Source organism: Chenopodium quinoa, unplaced genomic scaffold, assembly GCF_001683475.1.
Source record: "Chenopodium quinoa cultivar QQ74 unplaced genomic scaffold, ASM168347v1, whole genome shotgun sequence".
Lineage (NCBI taxonomy): Eukaryota > Viridiplantae > Streptophyta > Magnoliopsida > Caryophyllales > Amaranthaceae > Chenopodium > Chenopodium quinoa.
In genome coordinates this window covers 6,398,813-6,408,759 of record NW_018743252.1, presented here as the reverse complement: position 1 = coordinate 6,408,759, position 9,947 = coordinate 6,398,813, and the positions used below count along the sequence as shown (strand labels likewise).

The 9,947-nt window shown below is 39.6% G+C and overlaps 1 long non-coding RNA gene across 1 annotated transcript; it reads right to left on the bottom strand.

The window, feature by feature from the left end:
- Nucleotides 1-2,001: 2,001 nt before the first annotated feature.
- LOC110734856 lies at nt 2,002-3,883 on the bottom strand. The gene is made up of 3 exons (XR_002513932.1): nt 3,272-3,883; nt 2,644-2,726; nt 2,002-2,503 (listed from the first exon to the last, which is right to left on the bottom strand). It is a non-coding gene; the product is annotated as an uncharacterized LOC110734856 (long non-coding RNA).
- Nucleotides 3,884-9,947: the final 6,064 nt, after the last annotated feature.

The following is a 9,947-nucleotide window of genomic DNA, read 5'->3' as shown; positions in this document are numbered from 1 at the left end:
TTACTCTCACTTAGGTGGTGGATGTATGTCCTTTTTTCGATTTTAAGGAACATCTTGGCTTACCATTTCCTCGATCACCATGTTCTCTAGGTACATATGTGGGTAAGTAATTACCTACGTCGTGTACTTGGAGAACTGGGGGGAAATGCTGCCGGATTTTCCTTAAAATTGGAAAGTTGACATACATTCACTAGTGAGAGTAAACGTTCAAGGATGGGTTAGGTTGGAGTGATAAGGACCCTTTGGAAGCATATATTCATTTGTGTATGTATATGAAAGTTATATGCATGGTGTGTGTTTGAATTTTATTTATATATATAGTAGATGTAGCAATTATACATTATTGTTCGTAATATGTTGCCATGTTTAGAGACAAATTGCTTAATGGAAAAGGATCGTGGCTGGATGTATGGTAGACGTGATACATTGGAATTCTTTGATGGGTTTCAAGAGTTTTGCGAGAGGGCTTTAGCTTATCAGCGTAGAATGGGTTTCGAGTGCCTCTATTGTCCTTGTGTTGATTGTAATAATGTGAAGGTGGTCAATAGTGTTGATATCATTAGAGATCATGTAGTTTGTCGTGGGTTTAGGCTTAAATACCATGTGTGGATTTGGCACGGTGAAGAAGGAGAGTACAATGGGGATGTTATTGGGAATGATGTTCATGATGATAGAAGCAATGACATTCGTGTGGACGAGGAATACAAGAATAATGATGATGAACATATTGTTGATGATGGTGCTGAGGAGGGATTTGAGGATGATCATGTGGATGAGGTTGAGGATGAAGGTGTTGATGAGATGATGCGTGGTTTTGAAGGTGACGTGTTTGAGTCATTATCGGAGGCTTCTAAAAAGCCTTTGTATCCTAGGTGCCAAAAATACTCCAAACTAAGTGTCGTGCTAACGATTTTTAACATTAAGTCGAAGCATGGGTGGACGGACAGTAGTTTTACGAGCCCAGGCAATTGCTTGCCTCTGCATCGCCAACTCTTACATGATGACGATTTTTGTAGTCCTTAGTTACTCATTTGTAAAATAAGCAAACATTTTGTTTGGTCATTTGGGAAATGAGCCATCAATTTTTTGATCATTTGGGAAATGAGCAATCAATTTTTTTACTCATTTAGCAAATGAGCAAATAGTTAGTTGCTCATTTGTCAAATGAGCAAATACTTAGTTGCTAATTTAAAAAATGAGCAAAAACTTAGTTGCTCATTTGTCAAATGAGCAAACATTTCTTTAATTATTCATTAAATCAACAAGTATTTCTTTGCTCATTTATCAAATGAGCAACAATTCTTTGTTCTTTTTATCAAATGAGCAAACAATTCTTTGTTGATTTATCAAATGAGCTGATTAAAAATTTATAACATAGAAAATGATTTAAAACATACGATAAACCTATTAGCTCAATTGGTAGAGCACTATGCAAATGCATAGGGGATGTAGGTTCAATTCCTACATAGGTTATCTCTATAAACAAAATTAATTAGAAAAATAAATCAAATTCGTACTAAATTATATGAGCAAAAAAATGGTTTGAAATGATTTATAACTAAATAAACTTTGTTACAATTAAACTCTCATACAAACTTGTATTTCCACATTACATAAATGAACCTACGTGGGATTCGAACCCACATCTTTTGTGCATTTGCACAATGCTCTACCCTTGAGCTAGTAGGCTAACGTATTTAAAACATTTAAACACACTCACAAATGAGCATTAATTTGACAAAGAGCAAGAATCATTTGTGAAATGAGCAAAAATTCAATGCTCATTTGTAAAATGAGCAAATAGTTTGTTGCTCATTTGTCAAATGAGCAAACATTTCTTTAATCATTCATTAAATCAGCAAGCATTTCTTTGCTCATTTGTGAAATGAGCAAACATTAATTTGCTCATTTGTCAAATGAGCAAATAATTAGTTACTTATTTGGAAAATAAGCAAACATTTCTTTGATCATTTGGGAAATGAACAATCACTTTTTTGCTCATTTAGCAAATGAGCAAATAGTTAGTTGCCCAAAAAAATACAATTAAAAATAAAAAACGAAATTAACAAACCAGGAAGTGCATATAACAAAAACAGTAGTGAATCAGTAATTTGTCAGCGTATACAAGGCCCTAGATAGTAATAAAATCCACCATATCAATCTGAATGCCGAAAAGAAACGTGACACCTAGCAATCAAGGAATGAATCAGATCAAACACTGATATTCCCACAGTTCAAATTGCTACAAGGTTGTCCCGTTTTCTGAATCCTAAAGTAATACTTCATACTTAATAAATACTGCTCAACTTGTCATGTAAGGTAAAGAATACTTTAGTATTATGCAAACCAAAGGAAAAAGAACAAGTGAACACATACTTAGATTGGAAATTCTTTCATGAAATATGGGACATCAGCATCTAACAACTAAAAGGAAACACATACTCTGTCCAGAAAAAAGGCTTCTCTTCATACTATTCTTAAATAATGCAAGTTGAAGTTCCTCCTGATCATTGTAATTGATAATTGTATTAGAATAAAGTAACAATAATAACTTAGATATAGTAATAACATAATGCATAACAACTCCTCATTTTCTACGTTACCATATAAAATAGATTAAGTATCATCAAGAATATTATATACCTTTTTAATAAAACCATCTTTGACAACAGAGTTGTTGAGTTTATTGAATAAGTCATATAAAAGACCCACTTCTTCCTCAGTAACTGCAACACAAAACAATCAATAACAGTTAGAAAGATCAAAACTTTAGAGTCTACAACATGTTCAAATTGTGCCATTTGAATTTCAGCCAGAGAACTTTCAACCATAAATATTAAATACCAAGAAAGATGGCAGCTTAAGCAACAAAATTATAGCCTCAATCAATTTCTTGCAATTATACTCAGATTTAGAGATCTGAAATATTCACATTTAGATTCAACACCAGAGAACAAAAACACAAAAAACAAAAATGAAAGAAAACTGAAAAAAGAAAATTCAGTGAGGCATTTCGTTCGAATACCTTGTAAGCAGTCACAATTCTCAGCTTCTTTGCGTACAATATCAAAAACATAATCAATCAATCACCCACATCACAAAAAGAACATGTCTACAATAAAGTATGCATAAATTACTAAGATAATAAACTGATATAATCAATTAAGAAAACTAAATTCATATGAGCAAACTATAAAACATGAGCAAACTAAATTCAAATGAGCAAACTAAATAAAATGAGCAATTTAAACTAAAACAAATTAATACTTACATTCATCGTTCTTAAGTAACAACTGGAAATTTTAGTTCATCGTTTGGATCGGAGCTTTAGTTGAATCCATTTGCAATTCGCGATTTCAAGGGTTAAAGCAAAAAATCGAAAAAACCCAATTCATGAATAATGTAATTTTGTATCAAATTTTAGCAACATTATATCAATAATAAACAACATTAGACTAAATAACTCAATATAATAGTGAATATTCAGAAAAATATCGCTCGAAAATTCAATCACAAACACAAAATTCAGGTTATAAACAAAAGCATGATTAAACAAAATTCAAAAGAATACAAAATCGTAAACGAACAAACACAATCATTTATTAGATTGTCATCCATATAGACCAATTAAAACCATAATTTAACAAAAAAAAGTATGTCAATAATTTAATATTAGGCTAAAAAAACATACAAAAAATCGAAAAAGGCAAAATTGAACGTCATACTTATACAATGAAAAAATTCGAATAACAAAATAATTTGATGATGAAATTGAGGAGCTTACAAAAATTTGATGATAAATCCCGCCGATTTGATCTTCATGTTAGTGGAGTTTCTTAGTGGAAAATTTAGAGAGAGAATGAGTGAAACCTGATAAAGTTTCATGGAGGAAGTCGTTTGGAAAAGAGGAAGAAGAAAAAGGTGTAGTTTTTGTGAAATTCACAAAAAAGCCATTACTAATACTGTTTTTCAGAAGTTGGATCAATTTTGATCAATGGTCTAGATTTTTTCTCATATAGATTAGAGTTCTCACATAAGGGATGTGTTCTCACATGATCCCATTTCTATGTATATATATATATATGTATATACATATATATGTATATATATATATATATATATATATATATATATATGTATATATAATATACATATATATATATCTATATATATATGTATATATATACATATATATATATACATATATATATATATACATATATATATATATATATACATATATATATATATACATATATATATACATATATATATACATATATATATATATGTATATACATACATACATACATACATACATATATATATATATATACACATATATATATATATATATATATATATATATATATATATATACATATATATATATATATATATGTACACACACACACACATATTTAACCAAGTTATAATGAGAACCAATGCTAAAATAAGAACTAGGAACTAATCTAGACCCCTAGATCATGTTAATTGGACGGTCCACATGCTTCCCGTATCATTAATGGCATTTTCATAAAATTTTGATTTTACAAAGTAGTTTTTGGTTTCATTTCTAAAAAGTAAATGAAAAGTTAGTAAAAGTAAATGAAATCAGTCATATAGTAAATGAAATTGCCTTAAAAGTTAAAAAATTGGAAAAGCCACGAAATTAAAAATATGTCATTAATGAATGCGGGTGAAAGATAAGCCGTCAGATGGAGCGCGATTTCCACCTTACCGTGGGTCATGTTTTTAAGTATGGTGGCACTCTAAGGAAAAGAAGTTAGAGAAAAAGAGTCGCCAACAAGTTTTAGGAACTTGTAAAGCGTTCATGATTATGAAGGTTACATCCCATTCACAGTCATAGAGATGGCTAACTCCATAGTGGTCCGCAACCATGACTGGATGTTTGGGGATGATTGTACGAATTCAACCTTCAAAGAGTACTAAACATCATACAAAAAATAAAAGCAATTATAGACTATCTATCCACCACTAATCTTCGAGCTATTTATATCCTGTATTCTGCATTTTATCTCAAACTTCATGATCTTCATCACTACTAAGATAGAAAACACCTTCCTTTCCCATAAAGCCACGAATCTAGCCCCCCAGAAATGATAAACGTCAGCTACTATACATGAATAGAGCATTCTTCCTGTTTCGGGGTTTTTTGATGTGTCCTGCGGGAGAGTTACAATTCCGAGAATGCCCTTCACCGCCTGTACCTGCAAAACCACAAAGACTCCGGTTGGTTGGAGCTCCGCCTCCGACGATCAAGTCAGTTAGGTACAGGAAGTAGATAGTGCGTAAAATAATGAATTTACTTTTCACGTAATGGGAGAATTCTGCAATTAATATTACTTGATTTTGGTGTAAGAGTGTATTGAATACCTTGTATTGAATTCAATGGAATTGAATGAATACCCATTAATGAGGATCCCCCCACTATTTATAGTGGGGAGCCTTAGCTCCCCATTTAGGGTTCATGGGACACGTGTCAGCAGGGGACTAGAGCCCTGCTGATCAATTATTTGGGTGCCACGTGTCTCTTAGCCATAGGGCCACGTGGCTGGGGTATTTTTTACCCCAAACATTTGCCCCTCTCAGGTGCTGACGTGGCAGGGTGCCACGTGGAGCCTGAGAAGAACGCTGACCCCCCCTCTCTTTTTTTTTTAACCTCTTAGATTCTAACTGAAAGAAGAGGGAAAAGCAGAAGGGGAAAGGTCGCGACCCTTCGCCTTCTGAGGCAACCCCCATAAATTGGAGTAGACGCCCACGAGAGCTCATTTACAAACTTCGTGAATTTTCTTGAATTTTGAGAGCATCCGGTATTTGAGAGTAGAGAGCAGACGGAAATCTGATAATTGATAGCAGCCGGTTTCCAGACCGCCTGTAAGGTAGCGAGCAAGCAAAGGATTTTTGTGAGGGTACCTAAGAGAACCCAGCCGGTCTTCAAACCGTCTATGTCTTTGCAAGCATCCCCAAGAAATTTCTTGAGGTTTCAGCAAATTCTTCGTTACTCTGGGTACCGTCTCTATTCCTTCTCGCTTTTCCATGTATTTCCGTTTGCGTCTTTTTCTTGTGTTTTTGTTTATTAGTCCCATAGGTAGATGGACCCTTTATACCCATACCCGGAACATAATTGTGAACTCAGCCGGTCAATTAGCACGGCTGAGTCTAGAACTGGATCTGCCGCCTCTGATCTTTGGAATTTCCCCTTTTCAACGCCTGTATTGACCGACTCCGTGTCTGTGCAGGACACGATGGCCAGAATTAGGGGAACAACTATGGACCCCAATTACAGAGGCGGGGACTCAAATGAGTTGTCGCCTGAGAGACAAGCCCCGGACGAGGCGGCTAGAGAACCATCTGATGGCATTCCCGCCACCCCAAGTGATAACATCTTAGGCTCCTACAACGAGGAGTCTTCCCCTGCTCAGGAGGCTGAGCTGCCAGGATCCGTCAACGAGGATCCCAACTCCCCATCCGGCACAGATGCCGGTAGCATCAGAAGTAGCAGCTCTAGCTACTTGACCAAGTCAGAAGATAGCGAGGAGGCGGAGAGGCCTACTTGGCAAAGTAAACACGACCCTCTCATGATTGCCGTATCTCTTAAAGACAGGACCCTCATACGGTCTTCCCTAACAGACTTCATCACCAAGCGGCCGCTTGGAGAAGGTTACAAGCTATCAGTACTGGGAGAGTACGAGACGGTTGTATGGGAAGATGACCAACCCAACGCAAACAACTGGTTTGGGTGCTATGAAGCGGCTTTCCTAGCCGGGGTCCGCTTTCCCCTTCACAACACGATAAAGGCCATACTTAGGGGATATGGCCTAGGCGTTTGGCAACTCACCCCTAATTCTTGGGTGAACATTTTAGGGTACATCGCCGCCTGCGAGATGCAGGATCTTAACCCCGGCTGGGAGGCGTTTGCCCAAATGCATTATTTAAGTAGTAGCCCAAGCGGCTGGAGGGCCTGGTACACCTTAACGACTTATCCTCAATATATGATGACGCTGGATAAGCCGTCTAAATGGTCGGATTAGAAGAACCGGTTTCACCTGGTCAAAGCTCCTACTGAAGAGGAGAATAGGGAGTTCCGGACCTACAACCGGAAACCAGAGCTTTTGGGGTAGAACTGCCAGTTGCCCCCAGTGCCGGATAATGACAGGGAGGCCATATTGGACTCCGGATTTTTTGAACTAACCTCTGCCACTCTCTCAACCGGAGAGATAATAAGGGTGCCCAAAAACTGGGGGCCCAAACACGAATTCTTTAAGGACGAGTGCTTCTTGTCCGCCTACGGGCTAAGCAGCATGTTTGAAAGATGTAGGTTACGAACCCTAGCCGGATAATTTTATGCCGGCTAACCCTTTTCTTTTGATAGCAATGTGCGATATTATTATTGTCCTGACCGGATGTATTTGCGTTTTGCAGAAGAAGCAAAAAACATGTTACCCACCGCCAAGACACCCGCCAAGAAAGCTTCAGATATCCGAAAGGAGAATCTGGAGAAGAAGCTTTCCGCTCAGGCGGCTAAAAAGGTTAGCCCGCCTGACCCTTTATATTTGTTTGTCTTGGTGCTATTTTGGCCAATTCTTTACCTGACCGCTTGTGACTTTGTTTCAGGATGGGGCGTTATCCCTCGTTCTCTGCAAAAACAGATCCGGCAGTGGCCGTCTGTTGAGGAGCCTGCACATAAGATGCAGAAAACCACTTCCACCGCCCGGGCTACTACCGGCGGTAAATCAATAAAGACCCCAGGCGGGTCTAACGCTGAAACGACCTCAAAAGAGGTCACCCCAATAAGGACCACAACCGGTCCCTCTTCTGCCGGGGGCCAAAGGGCTTCCCAACAAGGTACAAACCCCTTCAACCTCACGCTGCTTTACCTACCCATGCGGGTTAAGTCATATTCTCAGACTCAGCCGGGAGATTCTCCGATCAGCCGACTGTCTATAGGCGGAGCATATGCAGCTTTCTCACCGTCTGTTTCTGGTGCAGATAATTCTCCACGCTGGTCGGATGCTACTCAGTACGCCCGGGCCATGCTGAAAGCCGTCCCCCGGGACGAGAAGGAGGCGATTCCTGGAATCAATACCTTCAATGTCGACCGTGTAATGGTCGACCTGGCCGATGTAAGTTGATGAGTACCCACCCGGCATTTTATTTGTAGTATGCTCATCCGGCTTTCCTACTAATACCGGTTGTGTTGTTGTAGGCACTGCTCCGCGTGGAGGGGCTCAAGAAGGCCTACATCCGCAAACAAGAGGAGGTAAGAAGAGCCAAACGTTCTGCGGATGACGCACATAGCGTTGCCCACTATTCAATGATTGTGCATGACTTAGAAACTAAATCTATAATCATGCGACAGGCGGATCAGGTCAAGACCCTCCAAAAGCCCTCAAAGAGTCCAAGCTCAAAGTGGACAATCTCCAGGCGGCCCTAGACAATGCTGAGGATGAGCTCAAGAAGCATGAGGAGCCCTTCAAGTGGCTTGACCAGGCGGAGAAGAGCAGCAAACGACTGCAACAAGAGAATGACCGCCTGGTCAAGGAGGCGGCTGCTGCACAGGGCAACTTCCAGGCCACCCTCGAAGCTGAACAGAGCCGACTCATTGAGGAGAATGAGCAGGACTGCGAGAACCGGATGAAGAGGGCGTTCTCCATTATCCACCCGGGTACAGACTACAACGTCTGGGAGCTCGCCTACAAATACGCAGATCTTGCCATTCTGGCTGAGGAGGAGGGCAAGCCGGGGCCTGGACCCTATGAGCAATGGGTTGATGCCGAGTTCCAGCGAATGCAGGCGGAGACGGCTGGCAATGACGAGTTAGTCAAGGATGAGGTTGCTCCTGGCTCCGTCCCCACCACCGACCCAACTCATCCGGAGGGGAACCAGGTTGAGGCTGACCGGGTGACGGTGCAGCTAGAGTAGCAACGACCTCCCGGCCTGCGTGCCGTGCATTATTTTGCAATAGCGCCGCAAGGGTCGGCTTATTCAGCTGTTATTTTTTATTTCGAGTATTGATATACAATTTCGCCGGCTGTGCCGGTTTCTTCTATAAACATTTCATATTTCACCGGCTGTGCCGATTTTGAATGAATTTTGAATTTCCTTTGCTACTTACTTTTTGCAAGTGTGTGTTTCCGCATGACTGGTTGGGGTTAGGGTAATTGCCCCTGGATAGGAGGCTGGCAGAAGTGAGATGATGCCAGGCGGCTATCCATATGCCATAGTACGAATGTTAACAATTTAGCTAAGTGTTATTCGTCAAAATGAAAGGCAGTCGGTTTGTACTGATTTGCCGGTTGGGGCTTTTGTTAAGGATTTTTTGTAGGTTTTAGGGTGTCCATTTGCCGGTTGGGCTTTTGCAAGAACACCCCTACATAGATTATGGCCTAAACCAAATATTTGAGACCTGCCTTCTCTTAGTGGATCAGGCGGCGACATTAGGTACTGGCTGTCTATTTTGAGACTAGCCCTTGGTGGTACTTAACCCAAAGAGTGAGCCGGCTGCATGTTTGGGAATGCTTGCCCGCGTTTCTTTGGTGCAACGGATCATTTAGGCGGGTAGGGTCGCTTGACGTTTGATCACTAGAAAAATTTTCCACCCAAATGGGAGATGTTCTCTTCGATGAATTCACCCGAATGGGTGTCACCGGATGATTCGTTAGTTCTCAGGGCCGTTTGTGTTGAGCACAAGACATGGCGCATGGAAATTATGTAAAAGGCCGCTTGTGATTAACATAAGACATGGCGCATGGAAGCATAATATGTAGTAAATCTTTCTCATTAATTATGCATAAGTTCACAAAAGCTATACAATTTCTAGAAGTAGTACTTTTTAAGATTGTCTACATTCCAGGTTCTAGGCAGCTTTCTACCGTCTGGGGTTTCCAGACGGTATGTGCCGTCTCGTACTTCTTCAAAGATCC